General features: G+C 38.3%; 1 pseudogene; it reads right to left on the bottom strand.

Moving 5' to 3' along the window:
* The window catches only part of LOC149215352 (uncharacterized), a 53,759-nt pseudogene that overhangs the window by 5,866 nt on the left and 30,582 nt on the right, over positions 1-17,311 (bottom strand).

A 17,311-nucleotide genomic window follows, 5' to 3' on the forward strand; every position in this document is an offset into this window, starting at 1 on the left:
TCATTGGATGAGGATGCCCTAGTCAATTCTTAGGTTGACCATGCTTATGATGGTGACTATCACTTAATGTAGGTGGTAGGTGATTATCATTGACTGTAGGTGGTAGTCAATTTCTGCACCTTTCACAATTGATGAAGAATAGAATCATTTGATATGGTTGGTTATACTCAATTCCTATGTAAACTATCATTACTATGTGGGGTGATCATTTAGTGACGTTGGTAGTCAATTCTTGGGTTTTATAATTTTAATTAGGATGACAACTCGATGAGGGTAGTAGTCAATTCCTACAATAAATATCATTAATAAGAATGACTATTACAAGATGAGATTGTTATTCAATTCCCAAGCTAATTAACTTTCATGAGGTGATGAGGATAGTAGTCAATTCCTACCATAACTATCATTAATGAGAGTGACTATTACAAGATACCCATCTCACCTATGATATACATCACCACTTCTCTAGAGATGGGTATCTTTCTTATTTTTTGTTTTTACCTTAAGTTATTCTAACTCTAAAACAACCAATTACCATTTTATTGATTATGACATGTCTATGGTTATTAAATGCTTCACTACATATCATGTTTCATCTTTTACTAAGTATTATTAATGGGATGATTGTAATTTATATTAAGATAAAAAGTATTAAAATCTTAAATACAATTTTTAAAATTAATTAGTATAATAAAAATTGCTTTAAAAAAATAATACATTGTTATTATTATTTTTTCAATGTAACAAATTTCTATACTAATTATTAAAACAATAATATTTTTGAAAATTATAATAAGCTAATAATTAAAACTAATTAATTTTATTTTAAAAAAAATCTTCCATTACATGAAATGAAGGGCATTGGGTACCTTTTATAAGACTAAAAATGTGTCCCCTTTAATTGTAAAAACCTTTTTTCACATGTTTTTTTTAATGGTAAAATTCCTTTTTCCTAGGTCAGTTTGGAAGACATTTTCCGTCAAACTCATCTAACTTATTCTCAAAAGTGGTTCATATCTCAAAAGCCCCACATATCTAAGAAGTTAACCTTCAATTACCAATGTATTAAAGGATATAGACATTAGAAAGTGCTTTGGCAACTTTGCCAACAATTTATTCTTTTTGAGATCCTTCCAAGTTGTCTACCTAGAACTCTGCAGAATATTGAAAATTTTCCACAACAAACACCCTTCTCAATTTCATTATATCTGAGAGAAGCACTTCCAGCCAAAAGGACTTTCATCTACTGGAACATGAGTTTCCACACCTTGACTTGTTGCCACTAAGTCCAACATTAGCTTGACATATTTTATACACACATCTACAACATTATGGATAATATATTCTAAGGGTTCTCCCAATAAGAAGCAATTCCATGGACCAAGGCAAGAATCCTCAATTCCCCTTAGAAGTTTGGAAAGCCTTTTATCAAGTTCAATTCTCCACTACCATCATCTACATTTATCCTCGTTGCTTGGAACATGCAAAGAATCAGAGGTTGACAACCAACTTTCCTCAAGTACCATCCCAAACTCTTCAGCAACTACATCCACAACTATTTTGGATGATCCATGGATCAAGTTTTTGACCTCTGAGCCACTATGGATGTCATTTCCTTCTGAATCTTCATAATCCAGATCAATAGTGTATGGACAAGATACTATACTCCCTCGAGAATCATCTTTTGACAACCATTCACAATAAGAAAGAATAGGGAACAAAAGACCCATAGGTTTCCCCTTAGAGCCAAATCGTGTGAGAAACATCCATGTTGAAGAAGAATTATTGAATGGCAGATCCCCTAGAAGAGACACATATTTAGAATCCAATAAACCACTACAGATAACTGTAGAAAGTGATACCTTTTTGAAAAAATCTCTGACAAAGTGTTCAAGGTCCTCCACAATCTCAGAGATAAGTCTGAGGGCTTGTTGCACTCTTGTTATAAATTCATTCGAATTGTGATGATGTTCCTCACTATCAGAAGCTAAGGTTTCAAGCTTTGAGTCCAAAACAATAAGATGTTGCCGACATAAAGTTGTTCCAAGAGAAGTTTTATGAAAATACGTAGCCCAATGACTTCTAGAAGAGTTATTACCATGCCTCACAGGTAAGGAAAATAACCCACCCGATTCTAAGGGCAGATGCATAATAGCTAGTAACATGGATACCTTTTGAAAAAGTGTAGGAATTTGGCTACAAATAAAGAAAGCATGATGCATCCATCCTAACACCAATGACATCCGATTTTCAACAAATTTTCCACAATGTATCCAAGATAAACTACATAAAATTTTACTTATAGAAAGCCAATTGACATGGTACAACAACGCTACCCTTTTAATCAGGAATATATCCATATGCCTTCTCTTGCCAGAGCATTCAAGCTGGCAACAATGTGCAGTACCAAATGAATACATGCATAGAGATCTACCATTATGAAAAAATAACAAAGAGATATTATCCAAAAAGATCTCATGCACCTTGTCCAACTCCTCATATGCCTTATAACATTTTCCTATTTGAAGTTGCAGTCTAGACAATACACTTCTTGTATGGCATTCCCAACAAAATGAAATAAGGTCATGCATATAATGTACTTGATCTATTTCGATTTCACAATGACCATTGCAATCTCTCTCATGTGACAGTTCTTCAAATTTATTTCTAGATCCAATGTGGGAAACACTTTGTGGCTTCGACTGTGTTTTATTCCTGAGTGAGTAGAAAGATTTATCTATGTCATCCCTTGTTATCAAATATCCACTTGATTGCTATGGAGTTTTTGATAATGACATATGTTCTGTACCTTCACTAGATAAACAAAAATTATTTATGGCTTTTGAAGCTCAACTTGTCTTTTTGCATGTACCCTCAGACTCCTTTAGGTAATCCCTTACTCCAATGCTAGAGTAATCTAAGTCCACTATTCTAGAAGACATTTTCTCCCTTTGACCAATTCCTATTTTCTTCTTTAAGTCACTGGCCGTGTAAGTAAGAGATTTTGCTAGTTGTGCTTTGCTCATTTCTTTATATAAATTTTCCCGTGCCAATGTGTAAATATCTGAGTTGTCTTTAGAGCGACTTTTTGGAAGCTTTTCCGGTGGGATTTTTTGGTCTAATATATCTAAAATCCGTCAGGAATGTATTGAAATCACAATCTTGATGGATAACCCCTGGACAATCAAAGTGCCCTAGGGTTTTTCAGGGTACTGAATCGATATATACAGTAAAAAAACTAGTTTAAATAACACAAATCAAGATTTCACCTCAAATTTTTCCGCCAGATTGCGGCACCGGAATGTCCAAAAAGTCGCACTAAAGACAACTCTTTAAATATCAACAACAAAAATCAGGTTCTTAGGAAAATGTACATCTTTTTTCTCTTTTGGATGCCTACGCACCAAATCTCCAATCTGCATGTCAAGCATGACTTCTATTGTTACTTGGCAAAGCTTAAAAACAAGCTTCAAGTCCTGACGATGAAAAATCTGCTTTGCATTTTTCAATACCTCTTCAACCTTTTCCCATGAATGACGTTTCCGATAAATTTCATAAAGAAGGGTCCAAATGCATCCTGACCAAGTGGTAGATCTTGTGCATTTGAAATTTGCAGACCTTCCTAAAATATGTTTTCAGCTTCATCTCTATCTCCCACCATTTCATAGAGAACACCCACCTGCATAAGATTTTCCAAATAATTTCCAAGAACAACCCATTGACTAGGCTAATACTCCCCATTCTTCTCTACATCTAAAAAAGTTGGCCACACATTTGTTGTAACTGGTCCTAGGGCCTCCAGATAAATACTTCCCACTTCATTTGAGTCAATTTTTAAGTCAGAATTATTATCTCTTGCAACTTGAAATGACTTCTTATCCAAAAACATGAATTTTCAATTCAGAGATTTTTATGTTTGTTAATCTTTGTAGGTCCATTCAATTTTCTATTATATAGTAAGCAAGTTTACACCACACAGATTAACCAGGTGGCCTCAACTTGCCCCGAGGGTAAACCAAGTCTATTGGCCACCGGTCATCGTTATAAGCCATCCAAAAACATAATTGTTTCAGTCTTTCTAGCCAGGCTAGATATGTCTATATCTCATGTCCAGACACTACATAACTGTAAAAACTAACATATGCATCATAAAAATCAAAAGCTAACCGCATAAACCAAAATTATGCATGGGGGATTCTAGTCCTTTTGTTCCTCTAAGGCAGATGCGACGGGAGCAGGATCTTCAGCAGTAGCCCCTGGCATAAAATACAACTCCAGGATGCAAGGGATGTGGTGGTCAATCCTATCCATCCTGACATCCTGTTTGTGCAGCTGGAATATAATTTTATCCATGTCTTTCTTGTAATTCAACAGACCCTGGACTGTCACTGCCATCCCCACATAAATTTTCTCCATTGCCTTACTGAGTAGACTCTTCATTAACCAGTACAGGTAGAGCGTTTGTTTAAACTATGTGATTCTCCCTCGAGTGTTCCCTGGATTTGGAACAAGAGTCCTCCAATTGTTCATCTCTTCCTTAGTCTCCCTTTCTTTCTTTACCTCCTCTTCCCATTCTTCCATCAACTTCTGAATGCTAGCATCCATCCCTTCACGGTATGCCGTTGCAGCTTCAGCGATGAGGTGCTCTATAGATTTACGACCCCTGCATGTTTCCAATGTTCTTGACCTCTTGTTTATCTGGTGGGCAGGGCCTCTCTTGCCGTGCCTGCATCCTCTCTCTTCTCGGGCCATGACCTATTTTGTAGAGCCCTGATGATAGCCAAAAGAAGTTAGATTCATCAAACTGTTCTTAACACACCACCTTTCCCAACCATGAATTTCCTCTCCTCCATACCTCTCCGCGTGCGTACAGGGGTATCCCAAGGCCCACAGAAACCAGAGGGGGAGTCTCAGACTCTTACCCTAAGGCCCATCAATATTCCCTACCCCCTTACTATAGATTATATGTGAGTCGTCTCGCTACGTCCCAAACTGAGCCAACAAGCCCTTCCTGAATCTGGAAGGACACCTACAGTGATTCCATCTTCTTGCAACCTTGGCCCGCAGAGAGATGGCTTTGCCTCTTGTGTCCCTCCAACAAGTTTTCCACACAGGGTTCTTGGCTTTGCCTTCAATGTCATACGGGTTCCATCTATCCCAGTGGTTTATCTACAAACTACTGCCATGGTTGCAATCCCATCCCCCTACCCTCAGCATTTTCCTGCCTCTCGCTACATCCCCCATCCCCTTTGGAATTGCAGTGCCTCTCTCCTATGTCCCCTTGGCCTTAAATACAAAGTGCAGACCCTCATAGCCCCACAACCCGCTTTCCCCCCCAACGCAGCCATGGTTCTGACCCAATTGGGAGAAAATATAAATGCAAAACCAGGCCATTGAATGCAATTGCTACCCCCAATGCCACTCGAAACATTTAATTCCCCATTGCTTTAGTTGCTTTCCCCTCCCTTCTCGCCCTCAAAACCCCAACCAGAACATTGATACAATGTCGAGGCAAGGCCAAGATACATACCCGGTTTCTGTAGTAGTCTGTTCGCGACCAAGGTTCCTCTCTTGCCGTTGACCTTCCCCTGTTTTGTATTGCCACCCTTCTCCATAGCCTTTCCCACCTGCACTGCGCGTCAAACGTTCTCGCCTACTCCACCACCCTACCTTATTCTCTTCCTCGCCACCTTTCCCACTTACTAAACATGCATTCATGTTGAAGGACACTGCATCCCCTACCTTGAGCATGTGGGGGATGATGGTGATTATTTCCTGAGTACTACGCATATCTGCAACCAGTGTGGCCGGACTGACAATGACCCGCATCCTGATTGGGATATTGATTTGCATGGCTTTCGATTTCTTGGCTCTGTCTGAGATCCTAGGCCAGAATTGCCTCCAGGGGTTCAAAGGCTGTATCCTAGGGTCGGACCAGCCATTGCTTTTCTATCATGTCTTGCTGATGGTTTCATCCCCAATTAGCGAGGAATTCGGCCCCTTTGTTTCCATCTCTCTTGACATGTCTGACCTGTATATAGTCAAATTTGGGGATGATTTCACCTATCTCTTAGAATAGTCTTGCAGTCCTCCAACTATGGCTGAGTTTATCCCACTTAGTGCCATCGTTTAATTTTGCCACGGTATTTATGACCAAACTTGAATCAACTTCCACTTCTAGGTTTCAATATCCCATTTTGACAGCAATTAGGAGGCCTTGTCATATTGCAGCAAACTCCGCCTTGTTGTTGTTGGCAATCTCGCAGTTTTCTGCATAAATACGAAAGGTGTTAGCCTGAGGGTCTCGGAATAGGCCACCTAGTGCTGCCTCTCTAGGGTTTCCTTTGGAGGACCAATCAAAGTTAAGTTTTATGAATCCTTCTTGCGGGGGGATGAAATGGGACCTGAAGGTCATACCCGCACTGCTTGTCTTTCATGCTTTAGTGTCAATCATCCCCGGCTAAATTGAGTTTTTGTAAGATTTGGGCTTCTTGGGGTGGCACTTTCCAGTCCTCTTTGTGCCATGTCTCTACAAGGATTGTTTCCCTTATATTTTTGACTATGCCTTCCCATACTTTCTCTTGCGATGTTGCTTTATTCTTGAAAATTCTATGGTTGCACTCCTTCCAAATCGCCCATAGGGTGAATCCTAGCCCTATAATCCAGGCCTGATTTACTACAGGGCTGGAATATATATGGTTCTGCCATAGGAGAATTTTTCCTTTAATGTTGTTTTGGTCTCTATCCATTCTTTCAAAAACTCCTTACATTTGTGTCCATTTCTGTTCGACAAATTGGCATGTGTTGAGGATATGCTCCATATCTTCCCAATGTTTGTGGCATAGCCAGCAGAACAAGGGCACTTGGAAGCCTCGTCTCTGCAGTTTATCCCAGGTCAATATGTGTCCTTTACAAACCATCTAAAGGAAGTGAGTTACCTTTGGCCACCAACCTCCTTTCAAGATATTTTTCCATATGATATCTTGCCCTTCCTGCTCTTGTCTTACTTGTAAATCATAGGCTTCGCTTATATTAAAGGTACCTTTGGTGGTGTGACCCCATCTCAAAATTTCTGGGTCTTGACAGATCGTTATCTGCCTTGTCCTTAGTTCTTTATCTAGGTTTTCCCATTGTTCTGTTTCCGTCGCCTGGTCCCAGTCATCTTTTGTCTTCCATCTCCTCCAACTTTCCGCTCCTTGCTCTTCCTTCCAGTATTGTTTCACCACATGCATATTACTATCCTTGGTGTGCTGATATATCTCCCTAAGTTCCTGTCTCTCTATCATTTTTCCTCTTTGTTGCCAAGATTCCGTCCAGAATCTGGCTGTTTTGCCATTGTGAATCTCCCAGTAGGCATGCTGCTAGATAAGGTGCCTGTTGCGCGCTGCCAAATTCCATACCGTTGATCCCTTAGGAGGGTCTTGATATGTTAGGATATCCTCAGTTCTCACTGGCATGTTGAACTTCCGTGTCTGGATTTGTTTCCATAGATATACTCCCCCAACCATCCATCGCCACCAGAGTTTTTCTCCCATGGTTTGGTTTAAGATATAGGGGTCTCTAAGACCTAACCCACCATCCTCTTTCTTTTTGATCAGGCCTTGCCACGATACCAGTGCCCATTTCCTGATCTGTTGTGCTCTGCCCCACAAGAATTTTTTGAAGATGTCTACCATTTTGGAACACGCTCCTTTTGGGGCTGCCATTCCACAGAGTTGGTGTATTGGTAATGACTGTAGCACTGTTCTACCGACGATGTTTAGAGATCTGAAAGTACAACAACTGAGCTTTCCTTGAATTTTTTGGAGGATGTTCTGCCAACAAGAATTTCTTGAGGGGTTATCAGAGAGAGGCATGCCTAGGTATTTGAATGGCAGGTTCCCAGTACTGAACCATAGGATTCTGGTTAGGTAGTTCTTAACATTCCCCTGGGTATTAAAGAAAAAGATGCAGGATTTTTTATTATTTATATTAGTCCCTGAGGCTTCCATAAAGGTGTTTGAGATATCTCTAATGCTCCGGGCTTCCCTCAGGGTGGCTTGACATAACAAAATAATGTCGTCCACGAATTGCTCGTAGGACCCGATGGGCATGTCATTTCCCTAAATCCTTAAGCCTTAGAGCTAGGAATCACGTACCTTCTGTTTTATGTACCAGCCTAGACCATCCACTGCTAAGATAAAAAAGAAGGGCGAGATAGGGTCCCTAGGTCTAAGGCCCTAGGTTGGGTTGAATGTCGAGGTGGGAGTTCCATTCACAGGATTGAGAATACCAGGGAGGATATCATGGCAAGGTTCCAGTTGATCCGAGTTTGGGTGAAACCGTATGCTTTGAGGATACTCGATAGGTATCCCCAGATGAGTTTGTCATACGCCTTGGATAGATCCATCTTTATCATCATGCCTGGTATCTTTTGGGACTTAAGAGAGTGAACTACTTGTTGGGATGTAACGAAACCATCAAGGATTTTTTGACCCTCTACAAATCCTATTTGTTCAGGAGCAATGAGGTTGGGGAGAAGGGGCTTTAGGCATTTGACAATGAGAGTAGCTATAATATTGTAAATGACACTACAGAGGGCAATGGGCTTAAATCCTTAGGGATCATCAGACTTAGCAGTTTTAGGTATCAAAGCAATAAAATTATAATTAAGACTTGGACATACCTTTTGGTTACATCTCAATTCCTCCACCACCTTGAGGATGTCTTGCCCCATGAATGGCCATGTGGCTTGATAGAACTCTGTAGTGAATCCGTCCGGACCAGGGGCTTTGTTCTTCTGCATTCCTTTGACTATCTCTTCTACTTCTTCTTTGGAGACAGCTCACATCAATGCGATGTTGATATGATCATTAGTTATTAGTTTGGAGATGTGCTCCATGATTCTTTGAGTGGCTTCCATTCTATTATCAGGGCTTTCCGTGAGTATATCTTTGAAATAGTTGACTAGAAGGCCTTCCATCTCTTCATGTTGAACTTTGTGCTGCCCTTCCTCATCTTTTAGGGAGTATATTTGATTATCTTGTTGGTGGTGCACCATGGATTTATGGAAGAATCTTGTGTTTCTCTCTCCTTCCCTCAGCCACTGGACCTAAGATTTCTGTTTCCAGAGGATTTCTTCCTGTTGTCTTCATTCCTCTATCTTGTTTACAGTAATCCTTCCTCTTGAACCAGATCTTCTGACCTCCCCTCCTGTATAATTTTCTGTTGGACTTCCGCCATACACTTAATGAGTTCGTTCTGATCCTTGATAATGTGTCTGAACTCTTCATCATTCCACTTCCTGAGCTTCTTCTTTAGTTCTTTTAGCTTCAATTGGAAGGTGTGCATCCCATTCCTGCCCTGCTGTTCGCTTTGTGTCCACCATTCTTCAATTTTATTAAGGATTCCTAGGTCTTTGAGTTAGAAGGAGTCAAACCTAAAGGGCCGGTTCATGGGTCTTGCTTTTAGGTCCACCTCCAAGCAGACTGGCCAATGGTCCGACCCCATGCATGGGCGTATTGAAGCTTCTATGAAAATATCTCTACTTATTAGTTGGTCCGAGAGTAGGAATATATCTAGTCGGCATGCTATTTGATGAGTCCCTCCTCGCCTGTTATTCCAGGTATGAACCCCACTGATTGTGGGCATATAGACTAGGCATAGATTTGTGATGGTTTCGATGAAGGCTTCCATGTTTGCATCCGTTATTTTCCCCTGGGGTTGTGATCATGTTAAGGTCCCTCCCACTACCCATAGGTCTTTTGGGTATAAGTTTCTCAGATTTACCAGCCTTTGTAAGAAGGCTCCTCTTTCCCCCGGAATATGGGGTCCATAAATCCCTGAAAAAAGAACCCATTCATTGGATCCAATATTCCGAAATTTCCCTGTAAGAATTCTTGGTAGGCTAACCCAGTCTTCAAACCAAACTACTGTTGGATTCTAGAGAATCGCTAGCCCCCCTACACTGCCATTAGCATCCTGAGCCATGACTTGATATTCCGGCTTGAAGTGTTCCATTATTTCTTTCAACTTTCTTTCGTTGATTTTGGTTTCATGTATTATCATAATGCTTGGCTTATCTTTTTTCAACCTCTCTTTAAGGTACCGTTGTTTGCCTCTGCTATTGAGGCCTCTAATGTTCCAGGTTGTAATAATCATTTTAACAATTTTAGTGGTTGGTGGAATACCTATGACAATGGCACTACTCTTCCCGAGTTCACTAGCAGTTCCCCTACCATTTGTATGGATTCATTCATCGTTCTCCTACCTCTTTTTTTACCTCCTTTTCCTTGTGTTCCTGCTTCTTGCCCTTGGATGGCTTGGGCCCCTAAATGTTCAGGTTGGATTATTATCGCTGAGCCTCGCTTGTCTTTGTATTGTTGGAAAGTGTCCTTATAGAGTTGCTTCTTGTCTTCCGGGATAAATCTTTCATCTAGGTGTCTCCATTCCTGCAGTAGCCGCTTCATGACTTGTTCTTCTGCACTTAGGTCTTCTTTCTGGTTATCAATCTCCATTAGGGTTTGTTCCACCATTTGCATGCTTTCCATCATTCCTTTATCTGTCTCGTCACCATTTTATTCATTTTATTTCCTTCTAGTTCTTTGTCTTTTTTGACTTCCATTTCCGATGAGACGTCTCTCATATCTGTGCCCACGTCGTCTTCCTGTAATCTCGAAAAGCGGTTATGGGGTCTTTGTTCTTTCTCTGTTTGGTTTTCTTTTTGATTCCTTGGATGCCTCAAGGTTATTTTCCTCCATTGCACTTCTTGAAACACTTCTCCGTCTTCTTTAGCCATCGATTCCCCTGCCTGCCTACAAGGGGGGTTTTCTTTCAGGTTGAGGGGGCATGCCCAGAATAAGTAGCCATATTCATGGCATCTGCGGCACTGGAATGGTATGTGTTCATAGTCTAGAGGTTGTGGCCATACCTCGTCATGGTATTCCAACTCTATATAATCAGGGAGCGACTCCGTAATATTCATATAAACGCAGATTTTGGCATAGGAGGTATATCTGCGTTCCTTGTCGAATCTGCCACTTTAACAAAGGTGTTGATAGACTTCCCGATGCCTTCTAAAATCTCTGGATCCCAGAAGTCCATTGGTAGACTAAATAGTCATAGCCATATTGGGGCGGCCAGGTGTTTAGTCAATTTAGTGTCCTAAATTGCTTGCATAAATTATCAACCGAGGTTTGTAAACTGATGAAGTGTGGTGCACTATATGTGCTTAGTTAACCTTTCTCTTACTTCATTGTTTTCTATTTTATGTTGTTTTTGGGGGGGTTTCTATTCTTTGATGTCTAAGAATGTACAACCTGACACTATGAGAAAATTTAAGCGAATCTAATGAATTTTAAAGGAAAGGAAATGTTCCTAAGTTAATGTAATTTCCTAAAAATGGACCAAGAACTGTTGGCTAGTTAGAACTTAATAAAAAAAATAGAGCATCTATCTTATCTTATCATTAGTCCTAATCCATGGATCTAATTCTTAAAACCAAGAATGAAATGGATGTAGAAGGTAACTCAGTAATTGCATTCATTAAACATTCAACCATTCAATTTTGGAATATGATTAAATCAATCTCCTTGAAATAATTATTGGGAATATCAGTGATGCAACTAAGTGAGGATCTGAAAGCAAAAAGGTAAAAGCATGTAAAACTAACTGTAAACAACTAATGTATTTTTGACTTTCTCCAACATTCAAATGTGAAGTATTACTCTCTTGAAGTGCTGTGCAAGAAATCAATTATACCTTAGTTCCTAAGTTCCTAGGAAAATAACAATGTATTGAGTAAATTCAATCACTGTATGAATTAGACATTTAACCATTTAGTTTAGGATCATCATCATCTTGAAATGGATTTTGAAAACATCCATTACCATAGTTAATTGACAATTCTGTTTTAAGAAAACGAATGACAAAACAGTGAGAAAACTAAGCAACTGTGTATTCTTATTACTTCAATCTTGATTCAGTTTGGAAACAGAGCCGTTTTTCTCCACAAGATATCTTAGAAGAACAAGGTTGCATAGTTGTGATTTATCATTATGCTATTGATTAAAAACTGAAATGAAATATCATCCTAATTTAGAAAACAGATTTGCTGAAAACAGAGTAATGGAAACTGAACTAAAAACAACAAATGAAAAACCTCCTTCAGTGCAGGGGCCCTTTGCAACTGACGTGGCTGGAATGCTAGCTAGTTAAGGATGCGATTTAAATGATCATTGGCAACACGAAGTTTTTATTATGAAAAAATGAAGTTTGAATACAGAGTATAAACAAAAAGCCTGAACTTAACGTAATTCCTTCTAACTTTTGTAACTTCTCTCGGTTACATGCAACCGATATTTAAAGGAAAATAACATAACTTTTATGAGATAAACTTGCTACAAGTGGCTAATTCTAATTAAATGTAACATGACTGTTTATGAGATAAACTTGCTACAAGTGGCTAATTCGAATTGCAATAGGACTGTTTAAACTTTTGATTAGCTATAGCTGGCTAATTCGAATTAGATTTGTAACAGAACTGTTAGACTCTTGATTAGCTATGAAAGAGAAAATCAAGAGTCCTACTGCTTTCGGATAACGTACTTTGACTCCATCTTTGACCATGACCTTAGGCTTGCTTTCCTGTCGATCTGGACTGAGTGAATAGGATAGAATCCATGTGGAGATGATTTTAGAAATGCCCATGTGGCCCAATTCTTTATTTGACATCTAGAACCTGCAAAACCATGAGAGTAGCTATGGAATCCATAGTTAGCTGTGGAATAGGCTGCGTTCTGTAGATAATTTGCAAAAATCTATTCAAATATCAAGAACATGAAAGTATAATATGGAAATCATTCTAATGCTTTCCTTAAGACAAAACCTAGCATTTATCATTGATTGGGTCTGTAATATTATGAGAAAGTGAGGGAAAAAGGTGAGAAAAATGTCAAGGAGAGGATAATTATGAGGTTCAACATACCCCCATTGAAAAATCATTACATATCCTCATGCAATTTTCCAAAAATGTGAGTTCTTACCCTAATGCATTTGCTCAGACACCTGTGCTAATACATCCAATTTCCTTCTTTTGTTCTTCTTTGAAATGATTGTCATTCCGGGCTTTCCTATAAGAAGCTTGTACTTAAGGTTAATGACTGCTTTGTTCAAAATCTTATTCTTTCTTTTCAATTTCCTGTTTTTCTTATACCACAATCTTAGATGCAGAATGGTACTATCGTGAATTGCCTTGTCCAATTTATTTTGTTCCTTCAAGGCCTCATTCTCATGTTTGATATATCTTTTCAATATCTCTAATTCATAAATTTGTTGTTTGAGAGCATCAACTAGAGGTTCTTATGGATTGACAAAAGGTTTTGGGTTCGTTGAGGCACTTCTCTTCTCCAGTGATTCTATATAGTCATATATTTGTTGCTGCACTGGGTCTATGCTTGGAGATCTTCTGCTTGGGCTACCTTCAAAATGATGAATAGGAGAATTTTGAGGATTGTGTGTAGAAGAGATGTTAATAGGAGATGGTTCTGGGGTTTCCTCGCCTAAATTTATAAACTCTGTCCCTTTTGATGATGTTTTCTTTACCAAACCTTGGAGTATAGAGCTCCTTCTAAGTTGCAGAGGACTTACATTATCCTCATTTGTGAGATTTTTCTCCTTTCTTATCTTCCCTCTTGCCTTGATTTGCTTCCTGATTTCTGTAAGTTCTTCATAGATAAAATTTTCATCATCTTTCTACAATGAAGACTCAGGTCTGTTTTCAATAGATATACCAATCTTCTTTCTTCTATTTCTTCTGACATTATCTTCTTTAGGTGACTTTGGTGCTTCTTGGAAATGGTTTCTAATAAGGAAATTCTCCTAGGTATCTCCTATGGTTTTTAAATGAAACTCAATCAATATCTTTATCGGCCCATGATGATACATGGTTGTATCTATGAAATGTATTCTCTTTTGCACATTTGAGGCTATCCTTCTTAAATTATTTAGCAGGAAGAAAGGAAGATTGATTTCTCTATTTTCTAATAAATTCATCAGTAAACTGATAGGGTAGACATACATGCAACTAAACCTCCCCTTACAAGTGATAAATTTCTGTAAAACCAACAACATGTTTCTCCACTTACTTTTAATAGCTGAAATGGGAATACCTTTTCTAAAAACAGAGACATCCGTACCTGGGTTTTTGAGTACTACTTTCCATGATTCATTGTGGAACTCCTTGTTCTTGAACCATCTTTCACCATGCCTTGGAAGTTCTGTAGCCTCGATCATGAATGACTCAATCACTGCAAACTTGATATCTCCAATTTCTACCTCTGTGCCATCAAAAGATCGAGCAAAGGATTTTGTAATCTCCTTATGAAAACCATCAAATTTCTTGATGAATTTAAGTCATCCAAATTTCTGGAACATTTCTTTGAGTTGTGGGCATCCTTCCATGTACTTTACTCCTACCGGTTCTGATCTAACAATTAGCCCCATGCCTTCTACTACGCAGAGTTCTCAACCTTCAGAATTACCCTTCCTGGTTTTACGAAATGAAGTGGCTGCGAATATGGTGAAAGGAACTGCAGGTTTGTATGAAATGAATAGATGGTAGGGGTTCCAGAGACACGTAGACAAGTATGTCATGTCGTAGTCATGACCATTAATAATCAACGTGGGAGTTAATTATGCACCGTTATGTGACAAAAAATGGAGGATGTGGCAGATATGTAGTACGATGGAGATTACATCAAATCAAATGATGATTCGTCAAGGAAACATATGAATATCCATATTATATATACTTTATGTTTTAACCTTGCTATTTAAAATAAATTTTTGCACTTTACCTTTTAGAACTTAACCTTTTTGTTTGCTATTTTCTTTGGTGTTGATCCGTAGGTACCCTTTTAGGATATTGGTCTTCAAAACAAGATTCTTCAATTTCCTGCAATCATCATTTGTTTGTAAGCTGTATAATTATGCCAGAGCTGCTGAATGAGATATGGCTGCAGAATCAAATTAGCTGCAGAATGGAATCAGCTACGGAACATGATAAAAATGAAGTATGGCTATGGAACATGAATGTGAAATGAAATGGAAATGGAATATGACAGTGAAATGGAATGAAAGTGGAGTGAGATGGAATGAAACTGTAAAATGAAATGAATTTGTAGATTATGAACTGCAAATGAATGTAGCTTTATGTCACTACTTATTATAGAAAGGAAATGGAAAATATAGGATGTTAGAAATCTCTGATTTTCACCCTGTATTTTCTGTATAAGTGTGCCAATTAATGATTGGTTTTCATATTTATACATTTTATTATATATATATATATATATATATAGGAAAAATAAAAGCTAAGTCAGTGGAGAAGAATAATTCTTCTTCACCAACTTCATTTTAGTGTTATCTTGGAAAATCTTGATAAAATCCTCTCTTGAAATTGGCTTATGATATATCTTCAGCCGATGACCATTCACAAGAAGAGGTACCTCTCTTTCATCTCTTGTACTTATTCTCACTACTCCATTATTAAAGACTTCTTCAATTTCATATGGCCCAAGCCAATGAGTCTGAAACTTTCCTTGAAAATCTTTGAATTCTGAATCGACCAAAAGTGCCTAATCCCCTGCTTGAAACTTCTTCTCCTTGATGTACTTATCATGCCATTTAGCCCTTTGTTGTTGGACTATACTGGTTCTTTGAACTACATCTTGCATGATTTCATCAAGCTCATTGAGTTGCTCCAATCTATGTTTCTGTGCTTCTGATAAATCCAGTCCCAATTGGACTGCTATCTTTAAGGTTCTGGTTTGAAACTCTATAGGGAACATGACTTGCTTCCCATAAACAAGCTCATAGGAAGTATGTCCTGTTATGTTCCTCCATGTAGTTCTATAGGCCCATAAGGCTTCAGGAAACCTTTCTGCTCAATCTCTTCTGTGTAGATGTACAGTCTTAGTGAGAATTCCTTCAATCACCTTATTAGTAGATTCAACTTGACCATTTGCTTGTGGATGATAAGGAGTAGACTTTCTGTGTTTGATCTTGTAATCTTCTATAAGCCTTTCCACCATTTTAGATGTAAATTGAGATCCCTGATCTATCACAATTTCTCTTGGAACACCAAAACGAGTGAAGATGTCCTCAAAAAGAAAATTAACTACAGATTTTTCATTAGCAAAAGGTAATGCTTTAGCCTCTACCCATTTAGTGACATAATTAGTGCATACCAAAATATACTTCTTTTGTTTAGATGGAGGATTAATTGGTCCAACAAAATCCAAGGCCCATTTTTCAAAGGTTCAATGTGTACTTGAATTTGTAGTGACATTTCATCTGAATGAGTAGGTTTTCCTACCCTTTGGCATCTATCACACCTTTTGACATATTATTTGGCATCTCTGAAGGTGGAGGGCCAATAATATCCTAAATGAAGGATTTTATAGGCTGTCCTCTTGTCAGCAAAGTGTCCACCACAAGGTTCATCAAGACGTGCCTTAAGAATTTCAGGCATTTCATCTTCTCGAACACATCTTCTGATCATGAGATCTAGACCTATTTTATACAATTCGTTAGTAATCCATGAGTAACTTGCACTTGTTTGAATGATTTTTCTTTTCTCCTTAGGAAACAAATGTGAAGGTAATTTTCCTATGACTAAGTAATTGACAATATCTGCAAACTAAGGGGTCTGAGTGGTTACTGCAAAAAGATATTCATCAGGAAATTTATCTTCAACTGGAGTGTCATCTTTGATATTTTGAATTCTAGACAAGAAATCAGTAATTGTGTCTTGTTTTCTAGGCCTATCTAGAACAATGATGTTGAATTCTTGCAGGAGTAACAACCATCTTGTATCTCTGCCATTAGTAATAGGTTTATTCATTAAGTACCTAATTGCAGAGTGATCTGTATGAACAAAGGTTTCATAGCCTATTATGTAATGTTTGAACTTGTTGATAGCATGAACAACAACTAAGAATTCCTTCTCAGTTATAGTGTAATTTAACTCACTGGGAGTCAAATTCTTGCTTGTGTAATAGATGGCATAGGGGATCAATTTTTTTTATCTTAATACAGTTTCGAGAGCTGTATCTGAAGCATCTGTTGAAATATGAAAAGGTAGTTTCCAATTTGGACCTCTTAAGATGGGTGCTTCATAAATTTTTGCTTTTAAAGTGTCAATTGCCAAATGGCAATCAGGATTCCAATTGAATTCACAATCTTTGGTGAGTAATTTGAAGAGTGGGGATGCTAGTTTAGTGAAATTTTCTATAAACCTTCTATAGTATCCTGTGAATCCTAGAAAACTTCT

Source organism: Pinus tabuliformis, chromosome 1_1, assembly GCF_031772625.1.
Source record: "Pinus tabuliformis cultivar Carrire ecotype Pingquan chromosome 1_1, CPIR1, whole genome shotgun sequence".
Classification (NCBI taxonomy): Eukaryota; Viridiplantae; Streptophyta; class Pinopsida; order Pinales; family Pinaceae; genus Pinus; species Pinus tabuliformis.